We start from the raw sequence: 21312 nt of genomic DNA on the forward strand, positions 1-21312 counted from the left end.
CTGTTGACCAGTGAGTATATACTTTCCAGCGAATTTAAATATAGCGACTAAAATACAACGACACCGTTCACGTTAAGATGATGATTTGCAATGATTTATTGGAAAACAAATTATGTAGGTACAACCAAAAGCATAAGTGAGATTGAGAATGAGTGCAATAGTTAATGCTTAATGTTAGGTGTGTGTGTGTGTGTATGAACATGTTTACAAAGAGTGCGTTTAGTATAAATTGAGAGTAGTTAGCAGCTACTTAATAAGTGTTTTTAATATTTGCTATAAATGCTATTAGGGTGATCCAACACATATTGTTACTAGTGAATAACACCAATGCCGCGGAAAGGTTCATCTCCCTAAAAGAACTTCCTGGCATATGCCGTATAAACGCAAAGTATCACGAAAACCTTAATTACAGCAAAGGCACAGTCTACGCTCCGTTCCTCAACAATGTACCAAACGAAGAAATAGTAAGAGAGCTTAGTTCCCAAGGAGTTGTAGACGTCTACAAATTCCAACGGAAAGTCAACAATGACAAAGTATTCCCAACTGGAGTCATATTATTAACATTTGACCTTTTCTATATCCCAGAAAAGATGGACATCGCCTGGCGCATTGTCCATGTGAGGCAATATATCCCCAACCCCATGCGCTGTAAGAGCTGTCAACTGCTCGGCCACACAGCAAATCATTGCAAGCGCTCGCTAGCTTGCGTTAATTGTAACCTACCCCTCCACCCCCCAGAACCCTGCTCACGCAATTTTTGCGCAAACTGTTCCCTGAATCACCCTGCCTCCTCCAATAAGTGCGAGAAATTTATTCAAGCGAAGGAAATCTTAAAAATAAAAGTCACACAGAAATGTACCATGCGAGAGGCACTAAAAATACCCAAAACAAATATAACAATTCCAGCCGTATCCTCTGGCACATATTCCTCTACTCTCTCAAACTCCCAAAACAATACCGAATTAAATAACAACCAACCCACAAACATTACCCTATGTAATGAACAAAATTTTACTCCAGTAGTAGAAATGCAGGACGTCTGCATCCCACAAACCAAACGACCAGTTAAGAGAAAACACTCAATTATTCCTACAATCACTCAATTCACACGCATTAGCCACTCAATCACAAGATCAACACAACAAGTACCCTAATAATTTACAACAGAGCCGGCCACACAAATACTAAAACAATTGCATAAGTGTGTGTAAAAATTGAGTGACAACTCGCCACAGTGTGCTAAAAGAAAATGTCGACTGTGAAGTTCGAAATTAAAAAGGACTCTGGTTATTTGATTTCAAGCTAATCCTAACAATATTTACTTATATTCATATAACTAGGAACGCGGAGGTCGAGCTAGCCAGATAAAAAATTTTTATAAAGGAAGGTATGGTGTTTCTTCAATGCAAAATTTACTTAAAAAAATCACTTTTTCATTAAGAAAGAACTATAAACAAAAACATAAAGTTATTCAATAAACAAAAATGTATAAAAATTAATAAAACTAAGTAGAACGTATAAAAAGTTACTTTAATTTTAATTATTATTAATTATTAATATTTAAATCGTCAATATTAATATGTATGTTCAAAGGAACTTAATAATACTAACTAAAACGTATTAAAAGTCACTTTAACCTTGCAGCATATTGTTTTTATTATGTGCCCAAAAAGTAGCATGGACTTTTCCTTTTGCATTCACTGTTGATTTTAGTGAGTGACAAGCGAAAGCAAACGATCGTGATCGCACATCGTTTGAGTCTGTGTGAAAACACGAACTCAAATTGCACAATGTGCAACTTTTGGCCGGCTCTGATTTACAACCTTCTGTTTTAAACAACAACTCAAACGAAGAAAATTATTTAAATAGTATACCTAACAATTATTCATTTGACTTCACTGGTATGAGCAACTTAAATGAGATGAACACTCATCCTCTCACAACACCTTTAGCTCCAATAGGTTCCACATTAATGTCATCCGATGAAGATTAAACTAATATTCCTTAGCCTCCCTTTATCCGGTTCCCTTCTTGTCTTTGAGTCTGCCTACCCGCTGGGCATTCAAGGTGAATCGAGAGCCTTTAAACTCTCTCCACTCACCTCCGCCAACGGGAATGCGGGCTACAGGGGGAGAGGTGAATCATGTAAAGGGGGGATAAGCATTAAGTATAAAGCAAGTAACGATCAACTGACAAACATAACAAAAACATTTACACTAACAACTTACAAACATATCAACATACCTTTATATTTATGTACATGTTGCAGTTAAACATACATAACTTCTTGATTTTCTTTTCACTTATTCCTCCTTATTTACTTTATTGTATTTCTTAATGACAACTAAAGTACTTCAATGGAATATCAAAGGATATTTGAATAACTATACAGAACTGCAACAATTGTTAAGTAAGCATAACCCTGACATTATTGCCTTACAGGAAACACATTTTCAGAATAAAAACTCTCCTACACCACCTAAGGCTTATGCTGGATATTACAGGGGAATATGTGTTTTAATTAAGCAAGATATCCGCAGACAAAATTAAATGTTTCATCGAACATTTCGGTAATAGCAATAGAAATTAATATAGGGTTTAAACTCGCTGTAGTGACAATGTATATTCCACCAGACCAAGACTTCAATTCAAGTGAAATCCTTACCATACTCTCAAACATATCAACGCCAGTCTTGTTACTAGGCGATTTGAATGGTTGGAGCCCCCTCTGGGGGTCTGGGACAGTAAATCAAATAGGAAAAAGCATTGACGAAGTCATTCTAGCCTCAAACCTTATCGTTATGAATGATGGGTTCCCGACTCACTTCTCCACCCACAAGACTTTCACTAATATAGATATTTCCATCTGCAGCGCAAATATAGCACCTAAATGTTCGTGGAAAATTCTAAAAAATCTCCACGGGAGCGATCACTTCCCAATCATTATCACTCTGGAATCTAACCACCAGAAACACAGAGTACGAAAACCCCCTAGGTTCATTACCGATAAAGCCAACTGGCCGCAATTTCAGAACTCCTGCATTGAAATGTGTTCAAAATTGCCCACCTCGGATAACATCAATAGAGAAGCTGCAACAATAAAAAAGATCTTACGCACAGCATCTCTCTTAACTATACCTCAAACAAAAGCCAAATTGACACGCCCATCAGTTCCATGGTGGAATAATGATCTAGCTAGCTTAAGGTATAAAAAAACAAAAAGCGTGGATGGAATATAAAAAACATCAAAACGAAATTAATCTGATCGCTTATAAAAAGGCCAATGCCTCCTTTAGATACCATCCCAAAACAGCGAAGCGAAACTGCTTTGCCAACCTTACCGCTTCCATCAACCCCAGCACTAACCCAAAAGACGTTTGGAATAGCATTCGGCTGATTTCCGGTTCTCAAAAACAAAGTAAAATCACAGTGATAGATACAGAAAGTGGTCCGATCACCGACCCCAATGAAATCACCAAGCATTTTGCGAGAGTCTGGTCCGAATTGTCCAACGACGCAAGCTTCGATGAAAAATTTATTCATCAGAAATATTCAACACTTAATGCACCAGAATACCACCCTAACTCTATTTCGGAAGCTGCCAATTTTATCGAAAAGCCCATCTCCTTTGCCGAACTAAACATAGCGATGCAATTTGTTAAAGGTAAAACTCCGGGACATGATAGAATATCATATGACATAATAAAAAATGATCCAACTGATGTCAAAATTAGACTTCTGAGGCTTTATAATAATATTGTAACGTAACGTTACAATAACGTAACTCCCCCTGTATTTCCTTATTCACCTAAACCTGAACCTCCCTGTACTTATTTTGCTATAGCATAGCCAATAACCACTTCTTTTATAGCATATTCAACAACCAACTATATTGCGAACCAACGAAAATCACAATAATGGTGCGTTGAATTCTCAACCAGTTTGCGTCACCACCCATATAAACACTGAATTTGCATTTTCGCAATTCAGTCCTCGCAGGTGAGCCAGCGGGAGTGGATGTCTTTTTAAAGACATATTTTTCCCTCCTGCTAGCTAGCTGAGTGGAAGGGGCGCCGTCATGGCGCGAGTCACCCTTCACTTAGGTAAGGACGACGGGGAGGATGCCTTGTGCTACTTTGCCCCCCGCGCCCTCCTAGGTGTTGAGTGGCCCGACGCCCTCATGGCCATTTAACCCCTCCCCCTCAGTTCTAGCTTAGGCTGGCTGAGTGGAAGGGGCGCTGTCATGGCGCGGGTCACCCTTCACTTAGGTAAGGACGAAGGGGAGGATGCCTTGTGCTACTTTGCCCCCCGCGCCCTCCTAGGTATTGTGTGGCCCGATGCCTTAATGACCATACAACCCCTCCCCCTCAGTCCTAGCTTTGGCTGGCTGAGTGGTAGGGGCGCCGTCATGGCGCGGGTCACCCTTCACTTAGGTAAGGACGACGGGGAGGATGCCTTGTGCTACTTTGCCCCCCGCGCCCTCCTAGGTGTTGAGCGGCCCGATGCCTTCATGACATTTCACCCCTTCCCCTCAGCTCTGGTTTCGGCCGTGAGCCGATGCGTGCGCACAGGGGCTACCGCTGTGCCGTTAAGGTGCACTTCCCCTCCGCCCACGGGTCGACCCACGGTGTATCGGCTGGTACAACCCCGCCCCCCTTACGCACCTTCTACTAGTGTGCAAGTAGGGAGGCGGGGGTGTCCAGCGGTGAAACCAGCACTAACCAGTCCTCGCAGTCTCTTCCGCAGGTGACTGACCCCGCGACTACCACAGCTGCCGAAGAAGAGCGACTAGAGATCCCGTTGCAGCCGACCGACCAATACCAGCCCGTTGGTACGCCTATCCGACCCCGCCCGGAACACGCAGCCGCTGTCCAGGTAAACCCCGTCGCCGGCCTATTTTCTCTCTCTCTCTGCCCTGGTACGCGCTCCGTAGCCCACCGCCGCTGCCGTCGCACCGACGCCCCTCTGGTGCCACCGCTGCAACGACGTCCGTTGGCCGTTCGCCATCCTACCGCCGTTAAGCCGCTGCATCCGTCACGCCGCTGCTACGACGACGGTTGGCCGTTCGCCATCCTACCGCCGTTAAGCCGCTGTATCCGTCCCGCCGCTGCAACGACGACCGTTGGCCGTTCGCCATCCTACCGCCGTTAAGCCGCTGCATCCGTCACGCCGCTGCTATGACGACCGTTGGCCGTTCGCCATCCTACCGCCGTTAAGCCGCTGCATCCGTCACGCCGCTGCTATGACGACCGTTGGCCGTTCGCCATCCTACCGCCGTTGAGCCGCTGCATCCGTCACGCCGCTGCTACGACGACCGTTGGCCGCACGCCATCCTACCGCCGTTAAGCCGCTGCACCCGTCACGTCGCTGCTACAACGACCGTTGGCCGCTCGCCATCCTACCGCCGTTAAGCCGCTGCATCACCGTCCATCCAGTTCGCTGGTGCCGTCACTTCGTCTATACCGCTACACCCATCCGTCCGCTAATACTGTCCGCCGTCCAGCCACTGCGCTCATACTACTGTACCAATCCGTCCGCTAATACTGTCCGCCGTCCGGCCGCCGCGCTGATCCCGCCGCTGCTCCCGGACAACCGTACCATCCCGCCCGCTACTGCACCGCCGCTAAACCACCGTACCGACCCCTCCGCTACTACTACGCCTATTAGCCACCGCCTCCATCTTTGCACGGAAAGCTGCTGTCCGCCTAATATCCCCAGCCCTGTGTGCGTGCGTTCGTAACACATAAATATCGTGTATTTATTCAGTAGGGGTTTGTGGGACCTTTACTCGACTCTGGATTGACTGAGTGTTACCCCAGCCTTAGACAAAACCCACCTCATAAATGGCGCCCGAGCAGGGACCCTCCTCCGCAGATGACCGTGGAAAAACAACGACAACCACCACCAACACTGCCGGGGCGGGTTCGACGAACGCACCGCTAGAAACAACACACACACAGGCTCCGGAAGGCACGCTGCTGAACACCGACTCGCTCAATTGGATCTACCTACTTAGGAAGGAGAAGCTGATCGAGGAGTGCAAGGAACACCGAATCGACGTGGAAGGCCAAACCGTAGCCGAGCTGCGCCGCGCACTGAGTACTTACGTGCGAGCGAAACGCGCCAGGAAATCCAGTGAAGACCTGTTGAAAGAGCTGGAACGAGAAGTGAACGAGGAAGAGGGGAAGTTCGCTACGCTACCCCAGCCAACAACAAAGCCGATCCCTTCAATCCAGATCCACAGCCCACAGCCGCACGGAGGAAAGGGAGAGAACGCATTACCAAAACGAGACGAAATGAGCGACGGTGAACTTATGAATACCGTTCGCCGCTGGGACTTGCACTTTTCGGGGGAGGAGTCACTGCACGAATTTCTTGAGAGGATAGAGGAGCTTGCCGAATGCTACCGCATCCCCGTCGACCGACTCCTCCCAACACTGCCGGAGCTTCTACGTGGGAAAGCACTGCAATGGTACCGCGTCCGTAAGCAACACATACACCGCTGGAGCGATCTGCGGAGGGAGGTGCAAAATTTTGTTCTACCTAAGCGACACATACGACATTTGGAAGAGGCCATCCGACAACGCAAACAGCAAGGCCGAGAGAAGGCCAAGGACTACATCCTCGCACTGGAAACGCTGATCCGCCAACACCCGACGATGTGCGAAGAGAATCACCTCGAACGGATCTATGATGGTCTACGCGTGGAATACCGCCTTTTTGTCAAACGCAGCGAGTTTAGGACGATCGAGGAGCTCCTGGAGCTAACGGAAGAGTATGAGCTGTTAAGAGGCGAGGAAGCGAAACAGGGAAAAATGGTGGCCCACAGCCTATACCACCTACCCATGGAATACGACAGCAAAGAGTGCTGTTGGCGCTGCAAGGAACGCGGACACCACCGCTTCCAATGTAAGGGCCCCTGGAGGAAGTTCTGCTCCCGGTGTGGCCAAGACAACATCCTCTCCAGGGACTGCCCATGCCCTCCGACTAGCCCAACTACCGAGAACGCACCCCGAACGCCGTCCAACGCTATTAAAGGAAGCCGCCAAGCACCGTACGCCCGACCAGAGAAGCCGAAGGAACCACCCGCCAGCAAATCGACCGCAAAAACACAAGTAGATGGCCGATTCTATATACCAGTGCTCATGGAGGACATGAGCGTGCGCGCACTAGTGGACACCGGCGCCACCCTATCCTATGTAGATGACACCGTACGGAAACACCTAGAAAAGAACAACATCAAGGCGCGCCCCAACAAGCGAAGCATCCAGCTGGCAGACCAAACGTGTGTCTTTACCTCGAACTCCTACCCGGCAAGGATTGTGTATCAAGGACGAACCACAGACGCGATGCTATCCGTTATCCCAAACTTGGCCGAACAGGTAATCCTCGGAATTTACAGTTCCTAAGACAGAGGGGAATCATCCTCACGCTGGATGGTCAGCCGCTAGAGGCCACCGTGACCAAGAGAGCACCCGAACTGGATACGCTATGTGCATTGACGAGCCGAGAACACCTGAGCGACGAACAAAACACGGAACTGGGAAACTTCCTGGCGCATCACCAAAAGCGGTTTGGCGAAATCATCGGACCAAGCACTGCAGCCGAGCATACGATTCGTCTCAAACACAACCGACCGCTGAAGCAACGATACTACCCCCGCAACCCGGCCATGCAACAAGACATCAACGAAGAGGTAGACGAGCTATTAGCAGGAGGAGGGATAGAACCATCGCGAAGCGCGTACAGCTCGCCAATCGTGCTAGTCCGCAAAAAACAGGGCACGTGGAGGATGTGCATCGATTACCGTCAACTCAACGCCGCCAATGAACCAGACGCTTACCCGTTGCCGCAAATTGGAGCCATTCTCGACCAGCTGAAAGAGGCGAAATTCATCTCGCCCATTGACTTGAAGAACGGCTACTGGCAAATCCCGCTCACCAGAGCATCCCGACCATACACCGCATTTACAGTTCCTGGCAGAGGGTTGTTCCAGTGGAAAGTCATGCCATTTGGCCTACATTCTGCTCCGGCTACCTTTCAACGCGCTCTGGATTCGATACTTTGGCCCGAACTCCAACCAAAAGTTTTCGCCTACCTGGACGATATCAGCGCATTGGGAGATACCTTCGCAGAACACTTGGCGATCTTGAGGGAAGTGTTCGAGCGCCTACAAAGACACAAGATGCAAGTAAACTTCGAAAAGTGCAGCTTCGTCCAGCAACAACTCCATTACCTAGGACACATCATCAGTTCCAAAGGAATTCACACCGATCCAGCAAAAGTATCCGCTGTACAGGAGATGCCCGCACCGGAAACTCTCAAAGAGCTCCGCCGTTTTCTTGGACTCGCGTCTTGGTACCGCCGCTTCGTGGCAGACTTCTCTACGCTCGCCGCGCCGCTTAACCAACTGCTGAAAAAGGGACAAGTCTGGAAATGGGAGGCGCAACAAAATCAAGCACTCAAGGATAAGCTTTCCAGCGCGCCAATACTTTGTTGTCCAGACTTCTCTCGACCGTTTTTTCTCCAGACCGACGCGAGCGGAGAGGGCCTGGGCGTCGTGCTCTATCAACGCCATTCCGACCACGAGAATTTAGTAGCCTACGCCAGCCGAAGCCTACCCCAGCTGGAAAAGCGATACTCGGCCACCGAACAAGAATGCCTCGCCGTGCTATGGGGTATCCGTAAGATGAGACCGTACCTGGAGGGGTATCACTTCACCGTCATCACCGACCACCACTCACTAAAATGGCTGCACTCACCCCAAAACCCCTCTGGACGTCTGGCAAGATGGGAACTGGAATTGCAACAATATAATTTCGAGATAGAATACCAAAAAGGAGCACAGAACGTGGTAGCCGACGCACTCTCCCGCTGCCCGCTACAACACGCCGATGACGACATTTTGTACACCATAACCAACGGAACAAACGACTGGCACGAGAGGAAAGCAAGACAGGTGCGGGAAAAACCTCAAGCACATCCAGATTACCAGATCGTCGATAACCGACTCTTCCGCCATATTTCCCCGAGAAATCAACTTTCGCGGTCACCGCAATGGAAGCTGTGCATCCCAGCCGATCGACGAAAGGACGTACTACAGGAGGTCCACGACGCCGCCGCCGCCGGACATCTCGGGGTGAAGAAGACGCTTAAGAGAGCACAACAGAACTATTACTGGCCCGGGATGTTCCGCGATGTCCTCAAACACGTACGGAAGTGTATCAGATGCGCAGAATACAAAGTCGAGCAAAGACGCCCAGCAGGATTGATGGCAACCATGCAATCATCACGACCGTGGGAAATAGTAACCGCTGATTTCGTAGGGCCACTACCCCGTTCCAAGCAAGGAAATACGTGCCACCTCGTCATGGTGGATAAATTCTCCAAGTGGGTGGAGTTGATCCCAGTGCGCCAAGCGACAACGGCAAGCATAATCAAAGCACTCCAAGAAAGAGTCATATACCGATTTGGCTGCCCGAAAACCTTCCTCACAGACAATAGCAAACAATTCGTTGGGAAGGCATTAGCAACGTTTTTAAATGACCACCGCATCGATCACAAGCTTACGGCAGCCTACGCCCCGCACGAAAACCCCACCGAGCGAACCAACCGAGTCGTGAAAACCATGATGGCTCAGCGATGCAAGGACGACCACCGCACCTGGGACCAGGAGATACCGCAAATAGCATTCGCGATAAACACGGCCAGCCACGAATCTACAACAGCATCAGCAGCAGAAATCAACTTCGGTAGAGACCTTACAGCACCGCAGCAAGTGCGCACGGAGGGAGCAGTACCAGCAGAGCCACCAACCGTACCACCGTCCATCACCAAGTTGTGGGACGAGATAAAAGGGCATCTAGCCAAAGCTGTAAAGCAACAGAAAAAACACTACGACTTACGCAGACGGCAATGGAAGCCACGTATAGGTGAGCAGGTGATGAAAAGGGACCACCCACTCTCATCCGCGGCAGACAAATTCGCCCAGAAGTTAGCACCAAAATTTTCCGGCCCGTACTTGGTGATGGAATACGTTTCGACGAACACGGTAAAATTAGGCCACCCGGAGCAACCAAAGCGGCAACACGCACACGCACACTTGCAAGACTTAAAGCCGTACGAATCATAAACAACCCGTTTATCTCTCCATTCCAGGAACCAGACCATCCAACATGAGTCAAAAACACCGGCAACCCATACCACCGGACTCACCAAAACCAATACGGCCGTGGCACCCACCGTTTGAGGCAACATTATGGCCGGCAAACAAACCAAGGATACAACGCATACAAATTTTTCATGGGCCGCCAATAAACCACCTAATGGCCATCCGGGAGAAGGAGTCGGCGACAGAGCCGCAAGAACGGCGCGCCCCCGAAACCAACGAAACAACAAAAACAGCGCAAAAAAAAATTACCGGATCCCGAGGAATTTTTTAGAGAACTAAGGCTAAAACGCCCGGCCAACCAATCCAAGAAAACCTGGACATTCCGGTGGAAAGCACAGCGGGTGAGGGTAGAAGTGATAAATGACAAACACGCAAAGGTGTCACTCATGGGAACGAAACGAATCGTACCAATCGAATAAGGCACTGAAGAAGGAAGACGAGGCCAATCAAAATTTTCTATTTTTATATATATATGCACCCTCTGTTAATTTTAAGAGAAAATGAAATGTGAATTATTTTTCAAATTACAAAAAAAAAAAAAAAACAAAAAAAAAAAAAAAAAATTATTAATTTTCATATATACATCTACATAACACCAAAAGGGAACGAGAGAAGTATGACAACGGATACAGTTCAGTACAACTCCACCCCCGACAAAAAAAAATTTTTTTTTTTTAATTAATTAGAATGATGTTTTTTGCAATTGAACCTGAAATAGTAACATTAACTCTGTTAGACTTAAGTAGAATGACTTTGTATATTTTTGGAAAAAATATTTTTTTTTTTTAAATAAAGTGCTTCGCCCACACGCACACCGGCATAATACCTAGGCCATGCCTGGAGATCCACCTTTCCCCCACCGCAGCTTTCCGTCAACCGAAGTGGGAGGGGGACTGTAACGTAACGTTACAATAACGTAACTCCCCCTGTATTTCCTTATTCACCTAAACCTGAACCTCCCTGTACTTATTTTGCTATAGCATAGCCAACAACTACTTCTTTTATAGCATATTCAACAACCAACTAAATTGCGAACCAACGAAAATCACAATAATGGTGCGTTGAATTCTCAACCAGTTTGCGTCACCACCCATATAAACACTGAATTTGCATTTTCGCAATTCAGTCCTCGCAGGTGAGCCAGCGGGAGTGGATGTCTTTTTAAAGACATATTTTTCCCTCCTGCTAGCTAGCTGAGTGGAAGGGGCGCCGTCATGGCGCGAGTCACCCTTCACTTAGGTAAGGACGACGGGGAGGATGCCTTGTGCTACTTTGCCCCCCGCGCCCTCCTAGGTGTTGAGTGGCCCGACGCCCTCATGGCCATTTAACCCCTCCCCCTCAGTTCTAGCTTAGGCTGGCTGAGTGGAAGGGGCGCTGTCATGGCGCGGGTCACCCTTCACTTAGGTAAGGACGACGGGGAGGATGCCTTGTGCTACTTTGCCCCCCGCGCCCTCCTAGGTATTGTGTGGCCCGATGCCTTAATGACCATACAACCCCTCCCCCTCAGTCCTAGCTTTGGCTGGCTGAGTGGTAGGGGCGCCGTCATGGCGCGGGTCACCCTTCACTTAGGTAAGGACGACGGGGAGGATGCCTTGTGCTACTTTGCCCCCCGCGCCCTCCTAGGTGTTGAGCGGCCCGATGCCTTCATGACATTTCACCCCTTCCCCTCAGCTCTGGTTTCGGCCGTGAGCCGATGCGTGCGCACAGGGGCTACCGCTGTGCCGTTAAGGTGCACTTCCCCTCCGCCCACGGGTCGACCCACGGTGTATCGGCTGGTACAACCCCGCTCCCCTTACGCACCTTCTACTAGTGTGCAAGTAGGGAGGCGGGGGTGTCCAGCGGTGAAACCAGCACTAACCAGTCCTCGCAGTCTCTTCCGCAGGTGACTGACCCCGCGACTACCACAGCTGCCGAAGAAGAGCGACTAGAGATCCCGTTGCAGCCGACCGACCAATACCAGCCCGTTGGTACGCCTATCCGACCCCATCCGGAACACGCAGCCGCTGTCCAGGTAAACCCCGTCGCCGGCCTATTTTCTCTCTCTCTCTGCCCTGGTACGCGCTCCGTAGCCCACCGCCGCTGCCGTCGCACCGACGCCCCTCTGGTGCCACCGCTGCAACGACGACCGTTGGCCGTTCGCCATCCTACCGCCGTTAAGCCGCTGCATCCGTCACGCCGCTGCTACGACGACCGTTGGCCGTTCGCCATCCTACCGCCGTTAAGCCGCTGTATCCGTCCCGCCGCTGCAACGACGACCGTTGGCCGTTCGCCATCCTACCGCCGTTAAGCCGCTGCATCCGTCACGCCGCTGCTATGACGACCGTTGGCCGTTCGCCATCCTACCGCCGTTGAGCCGCTGCATCCGTCACGCCGCTGCTACGACGACCGTTGGCCGCACGCCATCCTACCGCCGTTAAGCCGCTGCACCCGTCACGTCGCTGCTACAACGACCGTTGGCCGCTCGCCATCCTACCGCCGTTAAGCCGCTGCATCACCGTCCATCCAGTTCGCTGGTGCCGTCACTTCGTCTATACCGCTACACCCATCCGTCCGCTAATACTGTCCGCCGTCCAGCCACTGCGCTCATACTACTGTACCAATCCGTCCGCTAATACTGTCCGCCGTCCGGCCGCCGCGCTGATCCCGCCGCTGCTCCCGGACAACCGTACCATCCCGCCCGCTACTGCACCGCCGCTAAACCACCGTACCGACCCCTCCGCTACTACTACGCCTATTAGCCACCGCCTCCATCTTTGCACGGAAAGCTGCTGTCCGCCTAATATCCCCAGCCCTGTGTGCGTGCGTTCGTAACACATAAATATCGTGTATTTATTCAGTAGGGGTTTGTGGGACCTTTACTCGACTCTGGATTGACTGAGTGTTACCCCAGCCTTAGACAAAACCCACCTCATAAATGGCGCCCGAGCAGGGACCCTCCTCCGCAGATGACCGTGGAAAAACAACGACAACCACCACCAACACTGCCGGGGCGGGTTCGACGAACGCACCGCTAGAAACAACACACACACAGGCTCCGGAAGGCACGCTGCTGAACACCGACTCGCTCAATTGGATCTACCTACTTAGGAAGGAGAAGCTGATCGAGGAGTGCAAGGAACACCGAATCGACGTGGAAGGCCAAACCGTAGCCGAGCTGCGCCGCGCACTGAGTACTTACGTGCGAGCGAAACGCGCCAGGAAATCCAGTGAAGACCTGTTGAAAGAGCTGGAACGAGAAGTGAACGAGGAAGAGGGGAAGTTCGCTACGCTACCCCAGCCAACAACAAAGCCGATCCCTTCAATCCAGATCCACAGCCCACAGCCGCACGGAGGAAAGGGAGAGAACGCATTACCAAAACGAGACGAAATGAGCGACGGTGAACTTATGAATACCGTTCGCCGCTGGGACTTGCACTTTTCGGGGGAGGAGTCACTGCACGAATTTCTTGAGAGGATAGAGGAGCTTGCCGAATGCTACCGCATCCCCGTCGACCGACTCCTCCCAACACTGCCGGAGCTTCTACGTGGGAAAGCACTGCAATGGTACCGCGTCCGTAAGCAACACATACACCGCTGGAGCGATCTGCGGAGGGAGGTGCAAAATTTTGTTCTACCTAAGCGACACATACGACATTTGGAAGAGGCCATCCGACAACGCAAACAGCAAGGCCGAGAGAAGGCCAAGGACTACATCCTCGCACTGGAAACGCTGATCCGCCAACACCCGACGATGTGCGAAGAGAATCACCTCGAACGGATCTATGATGGTCTACGCGTGGAATACCGCCTTTTTGTCAAACGCAGCGAGTTTAGGACGATCGAGGAGCTCCTGGAGCTAACGGAAGAGTATGAGCTGTTAAGAGGCGAGGAAGCGAAACAGGGAAAAATGGTGGCCCACAGCCTATACCACCTACCCATGGAATACGACAGCAAAGAGTGCTGTTGGCGCTGCAAGGAACGCGGACACCACCGCTTCCAATGTAAGGGCCCCTGGAGGAAGTTCTGCTCCCGGTGTGGCCAAGACAACATCCTCTCCAGGGACTGCCCATGCCCTCCGACTAGCCCAACTACCGAGAACGCACCCCGAACGCCGTCCAACGCTATTAAAGGAAGCCGCCAAGCACCGTACGTCCGACCAGAGAAGCCGAAGGAACCACCCGCCAGCAAATCGACCGCAAAAACACAAGTAGATGGCCGATTCTATATACCAGTGCTCATCGAGGACATGAGCGTGCGCGCACTAGTGGACACCGGCGCCACCCTATCCTATGTAGATGACACCGTACGGAAACACCTAGAAAAGAACAACATCAAGGCGCGCCCCAACAAGCGAAGCATCCAGCTGGCAGACCAAACGTGTGTCTTTACCTCGAACTCCTACCCGGCAAGGATTGTGTATCAAGGACGAACCACAGACGCGATGCTATCCGTTATCCCAAACTTGGCCGAACAGGTAATCCTCGGAATTTACAGTTCCTAAGACAGAGGGGAATCATCCTCACGCTGGATGGTCAGCCGCTAGAGGCCACCGTGACCAAGAGAGCACCCGAACTGGATACGCTATGTGCATTGACGAGCCGAGAACACCTGAGCGACGAACAAAACACGGAACTGGGAAACTTCCTGGCGCATCACCAAAAGCGGTTTGGCGAAATCATCGGACCAAGCACTGCAGCCGAGCATACGATTCGTCTCAAACACAACCGACCGCTGAAGCAACGATACTACCCCCGCAACCCGGCCATATAACAAGACATCAACGAAGAGGTAGACGAGCTATTAGCAGGAGGAGGGTTAGAACCATCGCGAAGCGCGTACAGCTCGCCAATCGTGCTAGTCCGCAAAAAACAGGGCACGTGGAGGATGTGCATCGATTACCGTCAACTCAACGCCGCCAGCGAACCAGACGCTTACCCGTTGCCGCAAATTGGAGCCATTCTCGACCAGCTGAAAGAGGCGAAATTCATCTCGACCATTGACTTGAAGAACGGCTACTGGCAAATCCCGCTCGCCAGAGCATCCCGACCATACACCGCATTTACAGTTCCAGGCAGAGAGTTGTTCCAGTGGAAAGTCATGCCATTTGGCCTACATTCTGCTCCGGCTACCTTTCAACGCGCTCTGGATTCGATACTTTGGCCCGAACTCCAACCAAAAGTTTTCGCCTACCTGGACGATATCAGCGCATTGGGAGATACCTTCGCAGAACACTTGGCGATCTTGAGGGAAGTGTTCGAGCGCCTACAAAGACACAAGATGCAAGTAAACTTCGAAAAGTGCAGCTTCGTCCAGCAACAACTCCATTACCTAGGACACATCATCAGTTCCAAAGAAATTCACACCGATCCAGCAAAAGTATCCGCTGTACAGGAGATGCCCGCACCGGAAACTCTCAAAGAGCTCCGCCGTTTTCTTGGACTCGCGTCTTGGTACCGCCGCTTCGTGGCAGACTTCTCTACGCTCGCCGCGCCGCTTAACCAACTGCTGAAAAAGGGACAAGTCTGGAAATGGGAGGCGCAACAAAATCAAGCACTCAAGGATAAGCTTTCCAGCGCGCCAATACTTTGTTGTCCAGACTTCTCTCGACCGTTTTTTCTCCAGACCGACGCGAGCGGAGAGGGCCTGGGCGTCGTGCTCTATCAACGCCATTCCGACCACGAGAATTTAGTAGCCTACGCCAGCCGAAGCCTACCCCAGCTGGAAAAGCGATACTCGGCCACCGAACAAGAATGCCTCGCCGTGCTATGGGGTATCCGTAAGATGAGACCGTACCTGGAGGGGTATCACTTCACCGTCATCACCGACCACCACTCACTAAAATGGCTGCACTCACCCCAAAACCCCTCTGGACGTCTGGCAAGATGGGAACTGGAATTGCAACAATATAATTTCGAGATAGAATACCAAAAAGGAGCACAGAACGTGGTAGCCGACGCACTCTCCCGCTGCCCGCTACAACACGCCGATGACGACATTTTGTACACCATAACCAACGGAACAAACGACTGGCACGAGAGGAAAGCAAGACAGGTGCGGGAAAAACCTCAAGCACATCCAGATTACCAGATCGTCGATAACCGACTCTTCCGCCATATTTCCCCGAGAAATCAACTTTCGCGGTCACCGCAATGGAAGCTGTGCATCCCAGCCGACCGACGAAAGGACGTACTACAGGAAGTCCACGACGCCGCCGCCGCCGGACATCTCGGGGTGAAGAATACGCTTAAGAGAGCACAACAGAACTATTACTGGCCCGGGATGTTCCGCGATGTCCTCAAACACGTACGGAAGTGTATCAGATGCGCAGAATACAAAGTCGAGCAAAGACGCCCAGCAGGATTGATGGCAACCATGCAATCATCACGACCGTGGGAAATAGTAACCGCTGACTTCGTAGGGCCACTACCCCGTTCCAAGCAAGGAAATACGTGCCTCCTCGTCATGGTGGATAAATTCTCCAAGTGGGTGGAGTTGATCCCAGTGCGCCAAGCGACAACGGCAAGCATAATCAAAGCACTCCAAGAAAGAGTCATATACCGATTTGGCTGCCCGAAAACCTTCCTCACAGACAATGGCAAACAATTCGTTGGGAAGGCATTAGCAACGTTTTTAAATGACCACCGCATCGATCACAAGCTTACGGCAGCCTACGCCCCGCACGAAAACCCCACCGAGCGAACCAACCGAGTCGTGAAAACCATGATGGCTCAGCGATGCAAGGACGACCACCGCACCTGGGACCAGGAGATACCGCAAATAGCATTCGCGATAAACACGGCCAGCCACGAATCTACAACAGCATCAGCAGCAGAAATCAACTTCGGTAGAGACCTTACAGCACCGCAGCAAGTGCGCACGGAGGGAGCAGTACCAGCAGAGCCACCAACCGTACCACCGTCCATCACCAAGTTGTGGGACGAGATAAAAGGGCATCTAGCCAAAGCTTCAAAGCAACAGAAAAAACACTACGACTTACGCAGACGGCAATGGAAGCCACGTATAGGTGAGCAGGTGATGAAAAGGGACCACCCACTCTCATCCGCGGCAGACAAATTCGCCCAGAAGTTAGCACCAAAATTTTCCGGCCCGTACTTGGTGATGGAATACGTTTCGACGAACACGGTAAAATTAGGCCACCCGGAGCAACCAAAGCGGCAACACGCACACGCACACTTGCAAGACTTAAAGCCGTACGAATCATAAACAACCCGTTTATCTGTCCATTCCAGGAACCAGACCATCCAACATGAGTCAAAAACACCGGCAACCCATACCACCGGACTCACCAAAACCAATACGGCCGTGGCACCCACCGTTTGAGGCAACATTATGGCCGGCAAACAAACCAAGGATACAACGCATACAAATTTTTCATGGGCCGCCAATAAACCACCTAATGGCCATCCGGGAGAAGGAGTCGGCGACAGAGCCGCAAGAACGGCGCGCCCCCGAAACCAACGAAACAACAAAAACAGCGCAAAAAAAAATTACCGGATCCCGAGGAATTTTTTAGAGAACTAAGGCTAAAACGCCCGGCCAACCAATCCAAGAAAACCTGGACATTCCGGTGGAAAGCACAGCGGGTGAGGGTAGAAGTGATAAATGACAAACACGCAAAGGTGTCACTCATGGGAACGAAACGAATCGTACCAATCGAATAAGGCACTGAAGAAGGAAGACGAGACCAATCAAAATTTTCTATTTTTATATATATATGCACCCTCTGTTAATTTTAAGAGAAAATGAAATGTGAATTATTTTTCAAATTACAAAAAAAAAAAAAAAAAAAAAAATTATTAATTTTCATATATACATCTACATAACATCAAAAGGGAACGAGAGAAGTATGACAACGGATACAGTTCAGTACAACTCCACCCCCGACAAAAAAAAATTTTTTTTTTTTAATTAATTAGAATGATGTTTTTTGCAATTGAACCTGAAATAGTAACATTAACTCTGTTAGACTTAAGTAGAATGACTTTGTATATTTTTGGAAAAAATATTTTTTTTTTTAAATAAAGTGCTTCGCCCACACGCACACCGGCATAATACCTAGGCCATGCCTGGAGATCCACCTTTCCCCCACCGCAGCTTTCCGTCAACCGAAGTGGGAGGGGGACTGTAACGTAACGTTACAATAACGTAACTCCCCCTGTATTTCCTTATTCACCTAAACCTGAACCTCCCTGTACTTATTTTGCTATAGCATAGCCAACAACCACTTCTTTTATAGCATATTCAACAACCAACTAAATTGCGAACCAACGAAAATCACAATAATGGTGCGTTGAATTCTCAACCAGTTTGCGTCACCACCCATATAAACACTGAATTTGCATTTTCGCAATTCAGTCCTCGCAGGTGAGCCAGCGGGAGTGGATGTCTTTTTAAAGACATATTTTTCCCTCCTGCTAGCTAGCTGAGTGGAAGGGGCGCCGTCATGGCGCGAGTCACCCTTCACTTAGGTAAGGACGACGGGGAGGATGCCTTGTGCTACTTTGCCCCCCGCGCCCTCCTAGGTGTTGAGTGGCCCGACGCCCTCATGGCCATTTAACCCCTCCCCCTTAGTTCTAGCTTAGGCTGGCTGAGTGGAAGGGGCGCTGTCATGGCGCGGGTCACCCTTCACTTAGGTAAGGACGACGGGGAGGATGCCTTGTGCTACTTTGCCCCCCGCGCCCTCCTAGGTATTGTGTGGCCCGATGCCTTAATGACCATACAACCCCTCCCCCTCAGTCCTAGCTTTGGCTGGCTGAGTGGTAGGGGCGCCGTCATGGCGCGGGTCACCCTTCACTTAGGTAAGGACGACGGGGAGGATGCCTTGTGCTACTTTGCCCCCCGCGCCCTCCTAGGTGTTGAGCGGCCCGATGCCTTCATGACATTTCACCCCTTCCCCTCAGCTCTGGTTTCGGCCGTGAGCCGATGCGTGCGCACAGGGGCTACCGCTGTGCCGTTAAGGTGCACTTCCCCTCCGCCCACGGGTCGACCCACGGTGTATCGGCTGGTACAACCCCGCTCCCCTTACGCACCTTCTACTAGTGTGCAAGTAGGGAGGCGGGGGTGTCCAGCGGTGAAACCAGCACTAACCAGTCCTCGCAGTCTCTTCCGCAGGTGACTGACCCCGCGACTACCACAGCTGCCGAAGAAGAGCGACTAGAGATCCCGTTGCAGCCGACCGACCAATACCAGCCCGTTGGTACGCCTATCCGACCCCGCCCGGAACACGCAGCCGCTATCCAGGTAAACCCCGTCGCCGGCCTATTTTCTCTCTCTCTCTGCCCTGGTACGCGCTCCGTAGCCCACCGCCGCTGCCGTCGCACCGACGCCCCTCTGGTGCCACCGCTGCTACGACGACCGTTGGCCGTTCGCCATCCTACCGCCGTTAAGCCGCTGTATCCGTCCCGCCGCTGCAACGACGACCGTTGGCCGTTCGCCATCCTACCGCCGTTAAGCCGCTGCATCCGTCACGCCGCTGCTACGACGACCGTTGGCCGTTCGCCATCCTACCGCCGTTGAGCCGCTGCATCCGTCACGCCGCTGCTACGACGACCGTTGGCCGCACGCCATCCTACCGCCGTTAAGCCGCTGCACCCGTCACGTCGCTGCTACAACGACCGTTGGCCGCTCGCCATCCTACCGCCGTTAAGCCGCTGCATCACCGTCCATCCAGTTCGCTGGTGCCGTCACTTCGTCTATACCGCTACACCCATCCGTCCGCTAATACTGTCCGCCGTCCAGCCACTGCGCTCATACTACTGTACCAATCCGTCCGCTAATACTGTCCGCCGTCCGGCCGCCGCGCTGATCCCGCCGCTGCTCCCGGACAACCGTACCATCCCGCCCGCTACTGCACCGCCGCTAAACCACCGTACCGACCCCTCCGCTACTACTACGCCTATTAGCCACCGCCTCCATCTTTGCACGGAAAGCTGCTGTCCGCCTAATATCCCCAGCCCTGTGTGCGTGCGTTCGTAACACATAAATATCGTGTATTTATTCAGTAGGGGTTTGTGGGACCTTTACTCGACTCTGGATTGACTGAGTGTTACCCCAGCCTTAGACAAAACCCACCTCATAATATCTTTGGACAAGGGATTTTCCCACAAAACTGGAAACACGCTGATATTGTACCTATACTAAAGCCAAAAAAATCACAAGACGACGTTAATAGCTATAGACCCATTTCCCTTCTCTCTTGTCTTGGTAAGATATTGAAAAAAATCATTGCAAAGCGTATAATGTGGTTCGCTTTGAAAAACAAGTATTTAAGTCCCAACCAAGTAGCATTTAAACCTGGGCAAAGCACATCCGACGTACTATTTCACTTCGAACATCAGCTGTCAACCGCTATTTCAAATCGAAACCACGTCACCGCACTTGGTCTCGACTTCGAAAAGGCATTTGACAGGATCGGTATACATGTAGTTTTGAGACAACTCAAAAAATGGAATATAGGTGCAAAAATATTCAACCTCGTAAAAAGTTTTTTGACCAACCGCACTTTTCGAACAAAGGTTAACAATAAATACTCTGATAGGGTACCCCCGTACAATGGAATTGCACAGGGCTCCCCTATTTCGGCAATATTCTTTATAATCGCATTCGACGAAATAAATAATATATTAGCAAACTACGATGTCATGCACTCTATTTATGCCGATGATGTCCTTATTTTCTCAAAAGGGCACAACTTGAACGAAGTTAATGACACGTTCCAGAATATACTGAGTGATATCTCACTATGGGCTTTGAGCTCTGGAGCAAGATTATCATTTAGTAAATGCAAAACATTACATATTTGTAGAAAGCGTAATTGCGACAGATTCAGCTTAACTTATAATAATCACACAATCGCTTAGCTTTAAGGATCATTGTAATTATAAATAAATAAATAAATGTAAGGCGCGATAACCTCCGAAGAGATCTAAGGCCGAGCTTCTCTTCCAATTTGCGTCGTGCTCCTCTTGATTTTCCCTACAAATTGGCCAGACGGGACCTACATGTTTTATGCCGACTCCGAACGGCATCTGCAAGGCAGATGAGTTTTCACTGAGAGCTTTTCATGGCAGAAATACACCCGGAGCGCTTGCCAAACACTGCCGAGGGGCGACCCCGCTTAGAAAAATTTTCTTCTAATTGAA

General features: G+C 50.4%; 1 protein-coding gene across 2 annotated transcripts in view; it reads right to left on the minus strand.

The window, feature by feature from the left end:
* Window positions 1-21312, minus strand: part of Cad86C (Cadherin 86C) — a 2678031-nt gene that overhangs the window by 2519243 nt on the left and 137476 nt on the right. The window lies entirely within an intron of this gene.

Source organism: Eurosta solidaginis, chromosome 1 (genome assembly GCF_040869045.1).
Source record: "Eurosta solidaginis isolate ZX-2024a chromosome 1, ASM4086904v1, whole genome shotgun sequence".
Taxonomy (NCBI): domain Eukaryota; kingdom Metazoa; phylum Arthropoda; class Insecta; order Diptera; family Tephritidae; genus Eurosta; species Eurosta solidaginis.